This window comes from Syngnathus floridae, chromosome 13 (assembly GCF_059516105.1).
Source record: "Syngnathus floridae isolate MCC-2025c chromosome 13, RoL_Sflo_1.0, whole genome shotgun sequence".
NCBI lineage: Eukaryota > Metazoa > Chordata > Actinopteri > Syngnathiformes > Syngnathidae > Syngnathus > Syngnathus floridae.
Window position 1 is genome coordinate 8176959 of NC_142425.1, and position 19855 is coordinate 8196813.

The 19855-nt window shown below is 40.7% G+C and overlaps 1 long non-coding RNA gene across 3 annotated transcripts; it reads right to left on the reverse strand.

Annotated features, from left to right (window-relative positions):
* Positions 1-1623: 1623 nt before the first annotated feature.
* On the reverse strand, positions 1624-19842 carry LOC148388433 (uncharacterized). 3 transcript variants are annotated; one of them, XR_015862260.1, is made up of 5 exons: positions 19607-19842; positions 18577-18678; positions 13339-13459; positions 9962-10333; positions 1624-3877 (listed from the first exon to the last, which is right to left on the reverse strand). It is a non-coding gene; the product is annotated as an uncharacterized LOC148388433 (long non-coding RNA). The 3 variants fall into 3 exon arrangements; XR_015862261.1 differs by lacking the exon at positions 1624-3877 and adding an exon at positions 4753-6944; XR_015862262.1 differs by lacking the exon at positions 1624-3877 and adding an exon at positions 8786-8847.
* Positions 19843-19855: the final 13 nt, after the last annotated feature.

Here is a 19855-nt window from a genome sequence, read left to right on the forward strand (position 1 = left end):
GTTTGCATGAAAACAAGAGGCCTCTTGTCGACATGTTTTTGATGACACAGAGAAGAGATTTAAAAGGCACGCACGGAAAACAAGCTTTTGTTTATTTCCTCGGCTCTTCAGTGGATTCTGTTTTTCTGACACAAAGCTCCCCGCAGTTGCTATTAAATGTCTTTTTCCTCACGATAAAGCTTCACAGACTAACTCATAACCAGTATTGGCGATTGCCCCGCCTCCTTTAAACAATCCACTAAATAAAAACAATAACATTTTGTTTCCTTCCAAAAACATTCTGACTTTATTTCATATAGTTTCAAATGCAACACTGATACTAAATACAATTCAACATGGCTGTCAGATTTAGCTGTCAATCTTAGTGATGCTTTCCAGACAAATTCAAATGACACTAACATAAAATGGATGGAATTATATTTTTAATTTTTCAATGCACTGAGCATTCATGTTGTCCTCAGGCTGGTCATAATGTTGGTTAATACATCACAGCAAGTCATTGCAACCTCTGAAGTCATCATAACATCAGCAGTTCAATTTGATTTTAATATCAATTATGATCAACTAGGTTTTTACGTCACTACACTATCATAGAACTTTTGCAAATCCAACCAGGCCTATTCTGTCCCTGGAGGCATCAGATCAATTTGTTTGTCTGCTTCCAAATTGCTAAATGATCTTTGGGCAATGCCATGACATCATTGCTTTCCCAGCCGTAATCTCGTCCTTAATCTTAATAACTCGTTTGTGATGATGCTACCTCAGCGACCGTCGCCGTTGTGCCGTCGCCATGATAAAAGATAATAACATCTCAGGCACACTGCATGGGGAGGCAGGATAAGCACATATTCATCTTTACTGCTAATGACTTTTCAGTTTCCTGCGGGTTATAAAATCAAGATGGGGTCCTTTTCATCGGCGGCGGCGACTTATCTCACGAGCCGAGCGGAAACAGCGGAGATGCGTTTCCCCGGCCGGTCGTGATGGACTGTTGGGTGGCATGAATTACAAAGACATCGCAGACATTCCTGTGCCTTTGACGTTTTGGAACAGGGTGATTCTAAAACCACCTCAAAAAATTAATACATAGGTTTTCGTGATTAATCCGTTCTATAAAGCCTGACTGAAACTAAACAGTGAAAACCAAAGCAGAATTATTTTACAAAAAAATACCATGGATGACTGCATTTCAATGTAATAATATTCACACAAGCAGATGCTACCTATCAAGCAACAAAATGTTCATCTCATGAAACATTCATAGCTGTGACAGTCATCTGCAGCTGCAACAGCCTTGTGAACACTTGTGGGCCCCGCTGCTGTCATCATGGGCCCGATCAGTGCCAAAAAACTTGTGACGGAGTGCGATGTGATGGTTGGGAACTCCAAACACTGATTGTCTGGCTCGTCGGACGATGGTGAGGTCACTCCTTCTTGAAATTAGGCTCCACTCCTGTTCCTGCTGAACTGAGCCAGTTTTGAGGTGAAACACTGATACCAGTTCAGTAGGCACGGGAGGGCACAGCCCGCACAGCGCTTTGGTGCTGCCAATGTTACACTTGCTAGGATTGGATAAGATTTAAATGATGCAGTCAAATATTGAAAAATAAAAAGCAACCAACATGAGAAAAGTGGTTTTTATTGTCTGCTCTGTTACATGAATGCGGAAGCACTGACAAGATTTTGTTGCATTGGCTGGCAGGAGTGCCCGACCCAAATTAATTTAATTTCCAAAGGCAGAGTTTGAAATTTTCACAAAAAAACAACCAAAAACCACTTTTGGCACAAGTAAAAATGATGGTGTAGAACAAAAAATAAACAACTTCTTTTGCGATAAATGAATAACCCCAAACGTCAAATAAATTTGTATTTATTCAAAGGCAGAGTTTGATTTTTTTACACAAAATAAACTAAAAAATAAATAAAGTTGAAATTATGTTAAACAAAAAAGAAACAAATTTTGGGAAAAACAAATAGCCCCAAAAGTTGTGTCAAATAATATCAATAAATTATTTGACCCAACCTTTTGGGTTAAATGGATAACACATAACACAAAAAAGTCGGGTCAACTTGACCCAAGTGCAATCACTTTCTTTTTTAAAATTCCAATTTCCCTTTTTAATACCACAACTATCACATCACAATGATAGAAACTCATTCATTCATAAAACATAATGCAATATAGTGAACAATGATTCGCACATTCACCCCACAGAGGTTGCAATAAAACAAATATAATTTTAGCGGTACATATAATCTCTCATGGCAGGACAGTGGTTGAAATTCACCGAGATATCTTAACCACCGCCATGTCCTCGACTGATTCCCTTCTTTTGACATTTTGGTTGGATGACAACATCTCAGTATTCCTTTCAACGTGAACTGCCATGTCAGGTTACATGTAATACTGGAAATATCATCAAGTATTGATTTTCTAAAGCCGGGCAGAATGCAGGAACAATGGCTCCACGGATGAAGCAACTGTCTCAGGTTGACCTTTTTATTGTTTATCACTGTGAGCCAATGCTATCAGCGTTACCCAACATTCCACCAACATTACGACATATGTTCTTGTGGTAGAGCGGAGCGGATTTTTAAGCCTCGAGCAGCTGGCGGCAAAGATGCCTTACGGGGTGGAGGGGGGGGTCGAGTAACCGTATCGATTTTAGCACAAGAAAAGAAAACATCGAAATCAAAGGAGCCTTCGCTAAAGTTCTAGGCTCTCAAGTGCACGAAATAATTGATGAGCCCGTGGATACGATGCTAAAACTCGGACAGCCTCGATGCAAGTTATGTTCAGAAGAGGAGTGATTGAATTAAATAACTAATGCAATCTTTTTTTTCCCTAATCTTTCTTTATATTTGCTCGCCTGATTGAATTATCGCAGAATTGGAACATGCCGGTTTCCTGTTCATTAGAGACTTGCGTGTGGCAACTTAATACTGGCACAGCTGCCCAGAGACATCCGTCTCGCAGGAACATAAACATGCCCAGACAAGTCCAACGATCAGTCCCACATTCCTCCAACCGTGAAAGCATTTGTCTTTTTTTTTCTATCCATCATCCTGAAAACGTGTGATGATTTTTTGGTCAGATTTATGCAGAAACGCTGCGCAGTCACATTTAAATCAAGTCCAGTTCCGACTTTGGATCACTTCCTTCCTTTGGTTTCACTCCACCTCCTTCCTCCTCCTGACTTCATATCTGAGATCATCAAGTTCTTTCCATTCAGTGGAACAAATCCTCTCAGTCGAATCAACTATTTCACCTCAGGCACTGAACTTAGCCACTGTGAACAACACATAGCAGGGATCAATGCTCACCAATTAGCTAAGCTCTGTGCCTTTAGCAAGTAGCTGCTTGGGGCTCACACGCACGCATTGGACATTCTTCAAATTCTTTTCACAAGTCAAAATAGTCCCACTTTTTTTTGATTGAACATATATTAATGGGACGCAACATTAGGTACATCTGCACAAGCAAATGAGAGCAAGAGCTGTATCGAAAAGTCTGCCATAAATCAAATTCTTACAGTGCAATGGCATTACTCAACTCCAGTCCTGTAGGTGGCAGTACTGCATCATCACGAGAGCTCGTATATTTCGTTCCAACGGAAATGATTAATGCATGAATGTAATTTTTGGCATTTCTGAAGACTTTTTCATACAGCTCTTGTGCAGGTGTAGCTAACTTTTCCGTGCCACCTAACCAAATGGTCCTCGTCCACTGAGCCGTGAGGGAGTGGAAATCCCTGGCAATGTGATTTTTATTTGTCTTTGTGCATCAAATCACGATGCCAGGAACCCTCCCCACCACGGCCGTTCCGTCTGCTGTCGATCCTCCTGAGCTTCTCGTGCTCCATCCAACAGCTGTGACCTGGAAAACAGACACAGGAGACAGCTCGGACTTTGCTTGAAAGTGGATCTGGTGATTTCATGTGAGGGGAAAAGTAGTAGGAGCAGGAAGTTACATCATGTTGGATCGTGCACAGGAAGCCACCTGCTCAGATTGAAATCTAAACCAAAATAACTGAGAAAATTAAACAAGTCACGGATGGGCATATTTTCTTGTGCCCAATGGCCAAATTTTCAAATATTGGAATTCAACTATAGAAAAGTTTATGAAACCATAGTGTTCCACTTCAGAAGTTCCGCTTCATGGTTGACCCCATTTTAAGAGCGTTGACATTTTGGGAAGAGCCAGTAAGAGCAGGCATAGAAAATTCCATCTTTTAACATAACATCCTGTGAGTAAGATTAGAGAATGTGTTATGATAAGTTGTTTATTTAGTTTTGAGAGAAAATTCCCCCGGCCCACCCTGCTCAAGCGAGGTATTAACAGTCGGTGATAAGCAGACCCATATCCAGTTTTCAGGATTGCGGGCCGATGAGGGGGTAAAATTGGGACTTAGGAATTTGGCCAAAACAAAAATAAGATAATGTCAAGTTTTTGCAATGCATCATCTTTCCATTAGGCCAGGGGTCCCCAAACATTTTCAGCTCGCGAGCTACTTTAGAAATGACCAAGTCACAAAGATCTACCCACTAAAAAAATAATTTATTTTATATCTATATATCTCTATATATATATAATGGCTGACGGAATTTTCAGAAGTCCAAATGATCACACATGGATGATCCCATTATATATCTTATATATCATATATAAGTCTTTGGTATTGTTTTTAAAATTTAAAATGACACAACAAATTTTAGTTAAGGTTGGACCCGGAAACGTATCAAAATATTTTGAGCCTAATTATGTGCTCGTCGATTCTGTTGAATGACTCACTAGTAGTCGTGTGAAACGCAAGTTCAAAGTGTGAATAACAGATCTAATCTAAAAGTGCTGTCGTTAAAGCCTTGTGAAATAATAATAATTGAACTGAACGTTAATTTAGAAGCCATAACTCAACTGTTGACTGAGTACCTGCGGGTACATTAGAACACAAAAAAAGAAAGGTGAAGTGTGTATGTGTGCGTGTTGAAACTAATGAGAAAAAGATTGCGTTTGAACAAAGGGAGTTCTTCTGTCGTTTCACGTCTGTAATTTAAATGTTGGTTTGCTGATTGTGAATAAGCACGATGGAAGATGGACGACATTATAAATTATATTCACGACCACGTTCTTTAAGTAAGATATGATTGTTGGACTATTTCTGTCTATGGATTAAAGCGATATATTGGAGTAAACAGAAAAAAAAGCATTTCAAAAACTGTCAATTCTATCCACAATAATTGCTTCATAATTTCAAATCATGGGCCCTCCACAAATTCTGCCTGACAACAGCGGTTCTTGCAAACATGTCCATGAGCAGGAAGCTTTGGTTTCAAATAAATGGCAGAAAAATGACATTTAATTTGATTGTAATCAAACTAAAATATTTTTTCAAAGTATACATCCGCGGTCATATGAAATGTTCACAATGAGTCCCTATTTTGCCGTTCTATTTATAAACTTCAAGACAGGTTTCTATTTGGTCTCAGTAAAGTAATTTGCATTCTAATGGAACCTGAAGTTGGCATGAAGTGTGAATAAATGACGTGATTTGAGGAAGTGCAGCCAGTGCAAAATAGAGTCAATCTAACATGTGTGGTGACAAGCGGCTTTAAAACATGTCAAAAATGGACCCAATCCATCCAAGTGTGGAAGTGTGTGGCTTTCTTTGCACTCCAATGACTTCCCTTTATTTATTTCCGCCTCCTTAAATGACAACTAGCAACTTTCTCAAGTAATTTAACACCTCGGCCTCAATTTTGTTGAGCAGCAAGCGATTATTTCAAAGATACGTATTTAATAAAAGGGTGGCTTGCGTCAATGTGGGTGTGAACACATCTGACTCTCTTCTTAATCAAAACAACTCATTTCAATACATTTAAATGTGTCGCATGGAAATATTTTTGTGTAGTAAAGATGCACTGCCGCTGCGGATATGACAACTAAAAACGTAAGTGGGTACCCAGAGCCTCTTCGATTGACGTCACCGGGCATGTCACACTGTTCTAAGTACGCTATGTCAGCTTGGTCTCGCTAGCGTTGAGATGGAAGGAAAATAAAAAGGCCTTGTTCAAACCTGCCCGGATAATAAAAAGTGTGAACGTGTCAAAAGCTGTAAAAAAAGCCTGAAGTTTAACACCTGTGGTTTAATGTTTTTGTTTTTACACTTAAGAAATGAAAAAATAAAGACAAGAAAATCAAAATATCTAAAAAATAAAATTTTACTATTGAGACAAATCTGAGCGAGAACATAAAACGTAAAGTTCAACGTTGACAAGAAGTTTTAAGATATTACAAAAACGTAATCACATTAACATTAATCCTCCTTCCAGGGTCCATTAGTCAAATCTTATGTCCAGTGCAAATTACAATAATCATTAATAAATGTGCCCTTCTGTAGACAACATTATGAGATCTCGCCTGATTATTTAAGAAGACGTTGCCCAGTTTTACAAGACAATTGTGTTACATCGTCATTACAGTTGTTTTGGAGAGTCACGACTTCATTATTTAGCTCATTAGCTCTCCCGGCCTGCATTCACATGAGACTGATGAAGGGAGCAGCCATTTTCACATTAACAATAATCCACTTTGCCATGACTTAATGCAATTTGCCCTTCGTGTCATTTCATGCAAAAATCGAAGAATAAGCCATTGTGAGCCTAAGCGGATTTGAGTCGGCTTTGTGGATTTTGTCGGAAGAAGTAGCCCCCCCCATAGCTCAGTCATCTTTTCCGGTCTCACCTTTCGTTTTAAGAACAATGAAGATATGAAAAAAATGATCCGGCTTTAGTGCTCGGATAGAAATCGATGATGATGCACTCGAGGAAGAGGCAGCGGTGCACTGAAGCTCGCTATGAGCTTATCTCCTTGCAAATCTGATCGCGGTGGATGGATCGGCTATTAGCTAATGGCTCGAACCCGAGAAGGCCGAGAAGGCAGGCCACTGGGGAAGAAGGAGCGAGAAAGAAGGATGGAAGAGATTATGTTTGTTTGTTTGCAAGTCATTTTAGGTGACGTAAGAATGCAGGAAAGCAACAACAGCATCTATCACCGAGTTCATCCCAGGACAGCTGGACATCATTTTTTGGAAGGCGTCCGTGGAAATTTATGTCAAAAATGTGTTTGATGCGGCGCAGTTCTTTCACACCAAACTCTTCCAAGCATTCCTTTGTTTGAAGCAACCACATCATTTCACGAGCTTAATACACAATGGGAAAAGTCATAAAATAGCTATAGTGATAGCTAATGAATTGCAGCTATGTTACCGTATTAAACGATGACTACTTGCACGCCAATGGTGGCGCAACACATGTAGACAATTCAATAATATTCACATACATATATTCTTTATCCTCTGCAAAAAGGGACTAATATCTTATACTGCCCCTCCAATTGAATTGAAGCAAAAATTATGGCAAACGTGTTTTATTTTAGTTTTTTTACATTCTATTTAATTGTCATAAGTGTATGTTTTAATAAAGCACTGTACTTTATTACAGAGTGCTATTTTTTAGTTTTGGGGGCGATTGAAATCGATTAATCGATTATATTAAAGTAACAAAAATATCTGTTATAGTTTTACTACTACTTCTGCAATTTCTTGAAATAACTTGATATTTATGCATTCCTGCACACCATGTCCAATATGATGAAGATGATGAATTTTTGTTCGCTAAAATCCTGAGATTGAATATGTACCTACAAAAAAGTGAGACAGAAGCGACCGACCGAATGTTGAGATCATTTGTGTTCATAGCGTACTACGTAAGTGAGGAAGTCAAGGGCGCGTCACATTGTGACCTCGATGGCCGACACACAGGCTCCCTCCCTCCCACTCCAAGCATGCCATCTCTCCACAAACTGAGGCTTGTTCCCCCCCCCCAACACACACACATGGCTCCAATTGGCCACTACCACTGCTGTCTGCCGCTCCCACAAAAACAAAACAAAAACAGCACGGCTTAGCTCGACAAACCTGATTATGACATTAGCAAACGGATGTTTGATGCGGCCTTTGCAAGCAGGAAGACATTTTTTTTTTTTAATCATTCCTCTTCATATAAATGTGAGCCATATTGAAAAGGTGTCGCTCCCGCAGTGACGAGGCGAGCTGTTTACGATGTGGTTGCTTGTAAAAAGTAAATATGCACCAGTTGGGGTCTATCAAAGGCCCCTTCATTTGGATCTTGGCTCCTAAGGCTTTTGGATGAGTCCTGTAATTGCTTTTGCCGCTGATTAAAATTCTCCACAGAGGATGCTCAGGAGGACTGGAAAGTCCCGCAAACCCAAAACTTTATCACTGTTATGTCACCCTGGGATCGGCATTTTACTAGTGTCCTTGAAGACACAATTCACTTTTACAAGAATGAAGAAAAGCAAATACATGATTCAAAAAGAGCTTTTATCATACTTAAACATAACTACAAGTTCAAAATGCTTTTTGGAGCACCTTTTTGAAGAATTGAAAATAACCACCCAGACTAAACTTAGCTCCTCCCCTTACCTAAGAAAGCTTATCTTTCAATCAGCACGACAATAAACCAATTAAAAATTTTGACCAATTGCCCTGATGGTGTCTTATCGTCATCTACAGCCCGCTACCCACCCAGAATGATTCCACAATCCACTTTTGTATCCTGACTCACTGACTCCTGACCCCCAAGCCGATCGAACGACAGAAAGCGAGAACGTGGAAAAGGCCATAAACAACAAAGCAGTTGTGGAATCATGCAGGTGCGTTGGCCAAGGAACACATGAAGCTCAACTTGATTGATGACAAGCAAATTAGCGGCCCTAATAACAAGCATGTGTCTTCACTCTCCTCGAGACAACGCCCTCGTCCACATCTGCAACATTAACACGCTTTTAAGAATTTTTTTTTTTTTTAGGCCAAAAATCACACACTAGCAAAACAGTGCAACATGATCTTAATATGCCTTCCAGGATGAATTATTGCTCGAGTCAAAATGGCTTAGTGATTTGAAATAATAAAAACGTCAGACTGATTATCATTTGTTTTCCAGTTTAATGGGTCTTCCTTGTGCAATGGGACCCTTTCACATGGGAACAACACTGATTTCATAGCAGAGCCAGATACAGCCTTGGAGTGTGCTCAAATATTTCAAGTATTTGTTTAAGCGAAAAAAAAAAAGAAAAGGTTCTGTGCAATTGACTTTTTGAGTTTGTCAAAGTAAAACTCCTTTCACAAAACGAAAAATAAAGATGACACAAATGATGATGCAGGTGTAAGGTGCACGTCAGTGGAGTTAAAGTACAATTTTGATTGTTGACATGAATTAATTGGATTTTTCTAAATTACAAAATGTTGGCTATGATTATACTGTTGGGCACTGAAATATACAACATTTAATATTGTTACATTATAGTATTGATTTCTGGTTCCAAATGTGTGAATTACATTTATGTCAGTGAAATAAAATAGCATTGGCGAACAAAATAAACTTGGATGTAAACTTCTTTTATCTATGTGCTACATATTAACAATTTATCACTCATTGGGATATATTACAGGACCATTTAACTTTTGCATCCTTTTATCACACCTCTAATTAGACTATTTTTATTCATAATATTCCTTACAATTCCTTATCATTATATTTTGTTGTGAGCCGTTTTGATGATTGGTGCGGAGAAATGAAAGTGCCACATAGTGAGCCATGCTGAACTCCGACCAAAGCTCACCTTAAATGGCTGCAGGCAACTTTACATTACTAACATGCCTAGCGTTATGTGATTTTTTTTTTTTCCATTTCATTTTGGGGGTTCACAAAAGGACATTTTTTCCTTCTGCGTCATCACAAGTCAAGACGTGACTTTTACAACTCGAGATTCCAACAGTAAGCCTTGTGTTTGCATGAACCCGACGCCGGTGCTTTGACAAGACATTTTTGAAGTCAATTAAATAGACACACCCAAAGTAAGAAGCAAAAGGTCACTTACCGTGCGAGCAGGTCGCTCCACTTTGGATTTCAGCTACAGATGTGTACCAAGCGGACCCTTGAGCGTCTCACTAACCTTCCCGACTATCTCTGATGACAGACGAGTGCCACTTGACATCCAGGAGTTCAAGTCAAGCTCCACATGTTTCGTCCAGTTCCTCCAGAACGCTCCCCCAAAAAATAATAATAAAAATGTTCTCCTCCCCCGCCCCCCTTGTTGCCATATTCTGTAGGGAGGGGAGTTTGCTGTCATCTCATAGAGTTCAGAAGTGGCGTCAAAGCACACAGAAGCAGCCGGTTGGGAAGTGAACAGTGCCTGTCTGCCACGGGTGTCATCCGCCTCCCTGTGCCTCACTCTCTCCTCCCTTCAAGCCTGATGAATTTCACGCACACGCATGCGCACACGCACACACACACACACACAGCCAGAGTGAGACTTTCAAGCACTCGCCCCAAGAGAACCACTGGCCATATGAGAGTCTGGAGGCGTATTCCTCCCTCCTTGCCTGCCTATCCTCTTTCATTCCACTCCCTTGTTGTTGTTGTTTTTTTCTTCCCCACTGTCTCCACTGAGACACCTTTATTGTGGCAATTGCATTAGCCTCCACTGAGCCAGCAGCAGTGGCTAATGCAATGTTGACTCTCACGCTCTCTCTCTCTGGCTGTCTTTGTCTCTCTTCCACCTTATCTCTCTCTCTCAGTGTCTGTCACTTTGACATCCACATGCCCACCTTGCTTTTTTTTTTACCCTGCGACCAGTCGCGCCTTAAAGGGCTAGTTTTTTTGCAAACCTCCTTGAGGGAGCGCTTGATCATGTTTCAGCAGCGTGATTCGACTCGACTAATGGCTCCCGCTATTGATTCAAACAACATAAAACGGATACATGCAAAGCCATTTTCAACCTCTTAACCGATTTGTAAAAATGCGAGAAACACAAAGAAGCTCTACGGGCTTGCTTTTCAAGCATCTCTTTGTTTTTGCAGGTAGAAAGGGGCGTTTGCACCGTTGTGGGAGTAAATACAGCCAACTTATTTAGCAGCTCCACTCATTCCCTTTAAATTTGACTCAGCAGAGGCGCAAACAGCATTTAACATTTCACAAACTGAAATAGACTCCATGGAGACGATCGAAGAGCGCAAAGTACAGAGTAGGACTGCCAATTTCCCAAACACCATAAACTAGACATTCCCTGGCACAAAAGTGATGATGCAGCACTTTTTACGCCAAGTGCCTATTGAAATATAGCCCAGGCCTATACGTCATACTGTACGTGTTAAACAAACGGTTAAGTGACAACACATTGAAGAACATGATGCAAAACATCACAATACGTGAAGACCATGGAAGAAATATCCACCCACATGTGATGACACTTGATTCCAATGTGCATACAATCATTATTAATAATGCAATAAAATATGATTTGTGAGCATTAGTATGTGACAGTAAAATCGGGCTGTCAACAAACACAGCAGAGTGGTGTCAGTGTTTTATCAGTTTGGGACTTGGCCTTTAAATTTGAACATCTTGGAGAGTGACAGAGGGGCCCGATGGAGGGAATGTCTTATATGAGATATTAGTCACTCTAAAGATTCCTTAAAACTAGTCAGAATTTTCTACTGTACCGTTTGGATGGCAGTGAAAGCCTTAGGTATGTAAAATAATTAATACGGCTGAAAAAAAAAAAAAAAAATCTGACTAAATTTAAGAAGAAAAATATTCTGACTAAATTTAAGAATTTTTTTTTGTAATATTAAAGCTACCTAAATGGTGGTGTCCATGTTTTGCACCACTGGATTCAACAGCGGCAGAATATGACGGCGGCGTTGGGGCCGCGCTCGAAACACGGCAGCCGGTGGCTCCAACTGTTCCCTCCCGTAAATCCAAAATGATTAGAGGACAGGAGTGAAGATTAGAGCGTATTTCAACCACCATTACATGGCCAGACATAACATTCATTAATTAAACTCTTGTGCTCTCATTGAATCAAGATAATATCTTACAAAAGCAGTTTGGAACAGCAGAAGTGCAGCCCCTGCAATGTTCCCCGGGGGCTTTCATAACTCACCGCCGTCCGTTCTTTTTCCTGTCTCGTATTCTTTCGCTGGGTTTGTTTTGTGCGGCAATAGCAAAGAAGGCTGTATGAGTTTCTGCTTATAAAATGAAGGTGAGTGGGGTGAGAGAGGGGGGGGGGGGGAATTCTTACGGGAGGTCGTAGTGACTTCTAAGAGAATTTCCAGACATGGAGAGACTCTCTCTGTTGGCTGCTGATTAGCGGGAAGTTTGTAGTATTTACTTGGAATAAAATGATGCCTCCCTGCCATCATGTCATTTATTCCCTCTGCCAAGGAAGATTATGTTGATCTGGCGCCGCTTTGTTTGTCTGCTGGCAGGCTAGCGCAAAAGGCGACGCTTTACATGAAACTCAGCAGAGGGATGGTGTTGAATTACATGGCGTAAGCCAAAGAAGACTGACTCCATTAGCTCCTTATTGTTAGCCTAATTGTCATTCTTGAACATGTATTGAATGGAAACATGGCCAGTGGTTGGGAAAACCCATGACAGGTTGCTAAGTGACCCATGTTTTCAGAACAGATGTTAATATCATTGCTCTAGAGTGGATATCACAAATCTTTGCCGGGAGATGCACTAAAATCTGTCAGAAATATATTTAACTGCAGCTGCAGTATATTATTGCTGATGTAGTTTGCAGTGCTGGTTTTTAATATTTCGTCTGTCAAGTGTCAGTGAGTTTAAAATAACATTGGACACCTGAAGGAGGAACACCCAGGAAAACAAAAATGTGGAAAAAATTGTTCACTTTCTTAAAATACTATTTATTCCATTACTGTACTAAAGTACAGGTTTCTAGATTGCAGTTACTCTTATTAAAAAACCCCTGACAACAATTTTGCTGGTGTTATTTGGGAGGATAGAACGGATTAATGGCATTTCCATTCATTTCAATGGAGCTAGATGATTTGAGACATGTTCTGAGCAAACTGCATGTTCATGAAACAAATTCAACTTGAACTAAAGAAAACTTTCAACTAACTGCTAAATCTAGTGGGGCGCTTGACAGCATTGATGGCCACAATTTTGGACTAAAGTGGCCAAACTGCCTGTTTGAATGCAGGTTGCCTCTTCCAGGGTGGGCCTAAGAAGGAGCCTGCGGGCACGCCATGCAGAGTTCCGGGAAAGGAAGAAGCCTACGCACAGATGGGTGTGGGAACACACACACACATCGTTGTGCACAAATTGGCACGTGCTTTCCACACAAGCTTTTCATTGCTGGGGCATTCAATGCAAATCTACACAACAATGAAACTGGCACAGGTTTGATGTGATACTAGCTTGAAACCAACCACTTGTACTCACATGGCTTATACAAATGAGTTCCAGAGGTTTGATGGCATGTGGCAGATGCCCAGTTTTCCTACCCACATCCTGTTTCCATACTGAACCACAGCTCGCCTCCTCCCACTTGGCAGCAGTGTAACTGTTGAGGAGAAAACAGAGAGGTGAGACCTCCAGACATTTTTTTTTGTTTTGCTTATACAGAAAACATTAATTTATTGTTTTTCGGAACTATTGCGGTACATATTAATAACACATTACCAAGGGACATTGCCAATTAGAGGCCTAGTATGCATGTCACAGTGTGTTAAGCTTTTTGGAAAGCCATGAAAAACTTTGCTGTTTGTATTAGAAGGTTGTGGTGGAAACTAAACAAGTGTGGAATTTTATCATTGCCGCTGACCCCAATTTGGGGTCGGTAAGACATGATATTTTTTTAAGAGGATGTAGAAAAAATGATCCACTGAAGACTGAGACTTTTGAAGTAAGCCGTAAAATCCGTCTATTCTGTCTGTTCTGTTGTGTGTTGCCTTGATTAAAAACAAAAATACATGAGCAATTATTTTTCGAAACTTGGAAGAGTGTGATTCTGATCTAGGACAAAAACATTTTATTTTAATGCAGCTGGAACTACAAATCAATCCATAGTCAAACAACTATTATTTTTGGGCTGCAGTGCACACTTCTGCCACCTACAGGACTGGAGTGGGACACTACTGGCTAGCTTGAAATTTATCGAGCGCTGCGCTCTATTTTCATAGGAAATGCTGGCCTATCCTGATTTTTGTGCGGGCGCAAGACTCACTGTCAATGTTTGCTAATATGGCAGATGACCTTGAAAGCATTATTGCGTTATCATTATTATATTATATCATATCACATTAAAATTAAAACATGATATCGTGAGGGAACACTGCACATGCGTCGAGATCCATCATCAGGTTTAGTCCGTGGCAACACGACAAGCAGAGGCGAAACTAACGACATTTACAAAGGCCCAGTTCAATTTCATTGTGTCAGTGAGCCAAGGAGGCCCTCGAGGCCTTGCCAATGTTATTCATTACACCTGCGCTTTTCATTCTATTACATTATACAAGTCTTGTTGCGGGAGCCGGCATCCTTTTAAAAATAAATAAATACATGAATAAATAAATCTCTAAATGCTACCATACTTTAAGTTCCAGAGGCTGGGAAAAGACTGTGGTCAACATGAAGAAAATTAACGACAAACACAAAGGGAAAAAAAATGAATATATTAATGTGATGCAGCACAGATTTGTACGTGATAACGACATCTGGCAGCGGGCGAGCTCCGGGAAGGTGAATAAAAGATGAAGGATAAAAATAATGCAAGTTAACAGACGTATAGTGAACAAGGAAAAAGGGGCTATAGGGAAGGGATACCTCAGGGGAGTAAATGAACTCTTCCCCCCTCTTGTGCCACATCTGGATAACACACACACATCAACAGAGCATCAAACAGAAGCATGGAGAAGAAAGGCCAGTGGGCAGGTGGCATGGCGACTTTTAGATGTGCACTCACAAGATGCTTGATTTCGTACACTGGTGGAAGTCAACGTAAGTACAGATAAATTTTGGAGACGATTGATCTCCGTATTTGGATTAGGCCACGTTACGATTTACATTATGCGTTTGAGACCCTTGGCACAATTGCAACGCAACCATAACAACAATTTCCCCCATGATGAAAACATGTTTGGCATGTTGGCCTAAACATTTATGACTTCTTTTTCACATGCCTCCTTAACTTAGTAGCAGAGTGTGACCTCTCCAGCAAACAAAATGTATGACATAACTGTGAGCTGTCACTTCTGACAAAGGGTGTAACCACCTGAGGCTCTTCTGATTACAATGTCAATGCAGCAGACCAAATCCAATAAAAACAAATTCTGCTGTTGAGATGACATTAATCAACATTGTCTTACGCCTACTGATAAATGATGGAATATGTCACAAACATGTGGAACGGACATGGGTTGGGTCTTGTGTGCGTGCGAGTATGTGTGTGTGTGAATTGTAGTGGTAGGAAGTGACAAAGTACAAATACTTTGTAAGCGACCCCCTTGAACTGAGCCGTCCCATATTGAATCGACCTGAGTCAAACCGATTCGAATCGTTCAAATCGATTTTTCACCTCACATATGAAAACTACATCAAATCATCTTTTGAGGAGCGAAGCAGACCCCTAATATACACATAATAAATTAATCATTTCTAATTATAATTTTAATAATTATTACGTAATTTTTAGGACTACAAAAACGAATATGCCTTTAAATACAGTAGATACAGTTTGTGACTGTTTTGAACTTCCCTCTTGTCTTTCCTCATACTTTCTCCACTTCCTGTATGTCAGAGCAGATAACATTAGCAGTGTATTGTGGTTTGGAAGATGCAGACTATTTCCTGGTACAAGGGAACCTTTGAAAGTGAACACAATCTGTTCTGGAAAATTCCTCTAATTTGCTAAGGACAATTTCTTGTGGTGGTGGGGGGGGGGGGGGGGTGGACTACATTGTCGATTTAAATGAGAGATGAAATAGGGCGAGTCAATTTTACAGAAATGCATCGCCTCTCTTATCACAAATTCTTCTCTCTCCTCCTCATACATCTGGCCAATATTTATATTCATAACAAGAGGGAATGATATTAAATAAGTGAGGCAGTGCTATAAGGCGGCTGCCTCCTGTAATAAACTTCCAGCAGGCTGGATGGATTGCAGACACCTCCACCAGCCTGCAGCGCTCTGCTCAGCATCATCAGCATCATCATCTTTGGGCGGGATTCTTTTCTCACCAATTTATATGACTTCATTTTTCTTGTGGAACTGTTGTATATATGAATATGGAGAGAAGGAATGGCTGTCATACAAACACCATTGTATGATGGAGTTATTTTATATTATGGCTAGCCTAGCAGATTTGATTAGCATGCGCTGGTGGATAACATGCAATCTAATGAAAAGTTAGCTTAGCGTAGCATAATGACTGAAAACAGATGGAAGCGCTTGTCAAAAACCTCTCCAAATAGCACATGTGAAGCCCAAAAGAGTACATGCCAAAAGTAGTCATGGCGCACATCCTGACATTAAGCTCCCAAATACATTAAGCCCCCTTCATAATTTGCAGCCATGCGAACTAACCAAAGATTGGCAGGCAATCAGTGAGCAATCAAGCCAATCAAGGCTGCAAACAAGCAAAAACAAACAGCGGGAGGGTGAGCGATGGCGAGACGGCGCTCCCGTCGGCCCCGCCTGACCTCGGGTTGTGGCGGCCCCCCATGACAAATAAGCTCAATCACACTCAGCGCACTTCCTACATCCTACTCCTCAACAAACGCTTCTATTCTCTCAATCCAGCTCCCATTTTTCTCCTCCCTCCCCCTTCCCCCTTCCAGTCCATCTGCCCGGGCAGGCAGGAGGCATCGTGGGAGTTTTAATTGCCTTGCATTTCCATGAAGCCAACTTCATTACATTAGTCGCTGCGGCCCACGCTGCATACTTGTAACCTGCTGCAATGTGTTGTCTTTATTTACACGCTCAGTTGGGGAGGGGGGGGGGGGGGCGTCATCACTAGGGCCAGTGTGAGGGAAAAGGTCAATGGGAGCATAGATGTCCATTGTCAGTGGGCTGGGACGTGGGGGGGGCACACGCTAAAGATTCCAAAGGCTGGGATCAGAACTTATAATTTAGTTAAAGGCAAGGAAATATCTGAGTTTGCACAATCCGGTTACTTATTTCTGCTATTTTCGTCTATTTGATATTCTGTGATTTTAAATATGAATCAGAAGTTGCGATCGCTTTTCAATAAATACTTTTCTTTGCCCATTACTTTTGTTCCGTGCATTTCTAATTCTACGGGGCTAGCATGTTACTTCACGGCAAATCGACATGACAAGAATCTTCCTCACCACAACTTCATTTTTGTCTTCCTGTCATCCCATTGCTCCATATGTACTAAACACCCTCTTACGCATGTACCGCATGTGTCCATTCATGAATTTACTCCACTAAATGTACAGTTCACAACCCGGTCCTGACAGTCAGGCATTACGTGCGCTCCTCTTTCGCAAGTTCCCACTCGGCCGCTCTTGCACAAATCCTCTCGCCATTGTTATCAAAGATGATACAGTTTGTACTCCGACTTATGCAATGGAATAAAAGGGAGGAAAGAAAAGACTATTTCCAGAGGGGAGAGCTATTTTGAAATGTAATAGCGGTTAAGAGAGACAATAGCGGTAGATGTGGAAAAGAACCGGCCGCAATGAGTGAATGTCTGTGGAAGTAAATATGAAGGCAGAGGAGGCACGCCAATGTCCTCAGAGCATATTAACGAAACTTAATGGACAGACTGGCTCCAGGAGACCTCGCCATCCATTATCTGGCTGTTGCCCCGCGCAACCAGATAGCCTTTTTGGCTTGTCATACGCTATCTTCTATTTTTCTCCTTGTCTTATTTCCACCGGCCATACTGTAATGAATCGCTAAATCAATTGGCTGCTTTACGTAAAGTAGTGGACCCCAGGACACAGTGTAAAAAGACGGAGAGAGATTACTAGAAGTGAAAAGCTGAAAATGAAGTCTGGAAATCACATCATTTTCTTATTTACCAGGACACAGCATTGAATTTGAATATAATGTCTTATACTATGAGAAATAGTAACAGCTGCACATTGGCAAAAACTTGCATATCTTTCTGTTATGACAAATTTCTGACAAGAATTGGTGAAAGTGTTGATGCAATCGATTATGTAATTTCCTCACTATTTAGAGAAACCCGTAAGATGTCCTGAGGGATACGCTGTGGTTGGCAATAAAATCGGATTGGATGACTAACTATTGTCACTTATGTCACACATTTATCCATGAAGAAAGTTAGGACAGGTTCCAGCTATCTGCTCATCAACAAGGGAATTAAATGGACTAAGTATTGCATCTTGCATTAAATCTTCAGGATTGCGTGATATGATGTGTTTTGGCAACCTGCCACAAGTGGTGAGAAAATGACGAAATCCTTAGAGAATTTAAGGAAGATTTATAAAAAAAAAAAAACCCCACAAAACAGGAGTGTCACTGAAAAATTATTGCTTATTGTTCAGTGGCTAATCTCTCGTCAATCTGCAGCATTTACCCACGCGCACACAAACTGATCATCTTGTGCAAAATTATTACAAGTGACAGTTTCAACGTGCGCCCCAAATTGGTTTTGTGCTTTGTTGACCGCCTCCCCTCTCACCAACCTGCATGGATTACTCATACAACAGGAAACCGTGACGCCAAGCTCCATTAAGTGGGATGGAAGGACATCATATCAGCATTAATCTTCCACTTAGCAGAGCAGCCTGAGGACAGACAGAGAGATGGAGAAGGAGAAAATGTGATTCTCAGCTCTTCCCAACCGGACTCGGGCTTTTGACTTTTATGACTTTCTCGCTAGGCTATAAAACATGTGAAGGTCTCGTCGGGTCACGAACAAATTCACTTTGGTGTTCTCGTGAACTTTGATCAAGATCAGGCCAGATTGTGTGCACTCTGTGCACCAAGCGGCGCGTATCACCGTTCCTACTTTTCTCCCTGCAATTGCCATGAAGTGGTTTCATTTGATTGGATAAACTAACATCTCTGCCTTTGAGGCCAGGAGGCAATCGGAGAATTTGGTTTAGTTTGCAGGAAATACAAGGGGAATCTTTGTATACAGATAAATTATATCTGACATTTAATGCACCACCAGGCCAAACTGGCAACATCAGCAAGAATGTGACCGTACAGAAGTTTCCTTGTTGCTGTGTTCGCACAGTTCCACAAAAAAAAAACATTGCAACATTTATTGTACAAAACAGCCTGTCTCTGTAGTCTGGTTAAAACAAATGGGAAAAACTGGTTCGCCCCCCCAAAAAACAAAATGTGAACTGAAAATGAACTGATGACCTTCCCTACTGAATTTTCCACTGTACTGGATGGATTTGTCTTAATAAAAATGACGCTATAACAGTATTTATTTATTCTTGCTGTTACAAATTATGCTTGTTTCCGAAACGTGGAGAACGGAGAAATAACATTCACCGAAGGAAGAAATAACATTCACATCATTTTAACCACAGTTGTTTTCCAACTTCAGGGGTGAGTGAATGGACATTCTTGATTTTTTTTTTTTTTTAGCCAACTTGTATGTTACCTGTTTAACTTGCGCTCTCACTTTTTGATTCATTTTGATTTCAGCCTATTATTAAACTGGCTATATTGACACAAATACAAAATGAGATCACTCACAAGTGTTCAGGTGTTCACAGGTGTTCACACAAAACCTGCTCCAGCGCCGGATGTCACTGATTTGGTAGCAACCCGTGATGGTACACACCAACACAAAAATAACACAGAAAGTAAAGTAATTGAACTGTATAAAAACAGTTTTTTTTCCTTGCAGTTAAAAAAAACAAAGTATTATCGCAGTTTAAACTCGGCCACCCGACATAGTGCATTTGTTTGTCATTGTAGCAGTGCACTAGCGCCCCTTAGTGG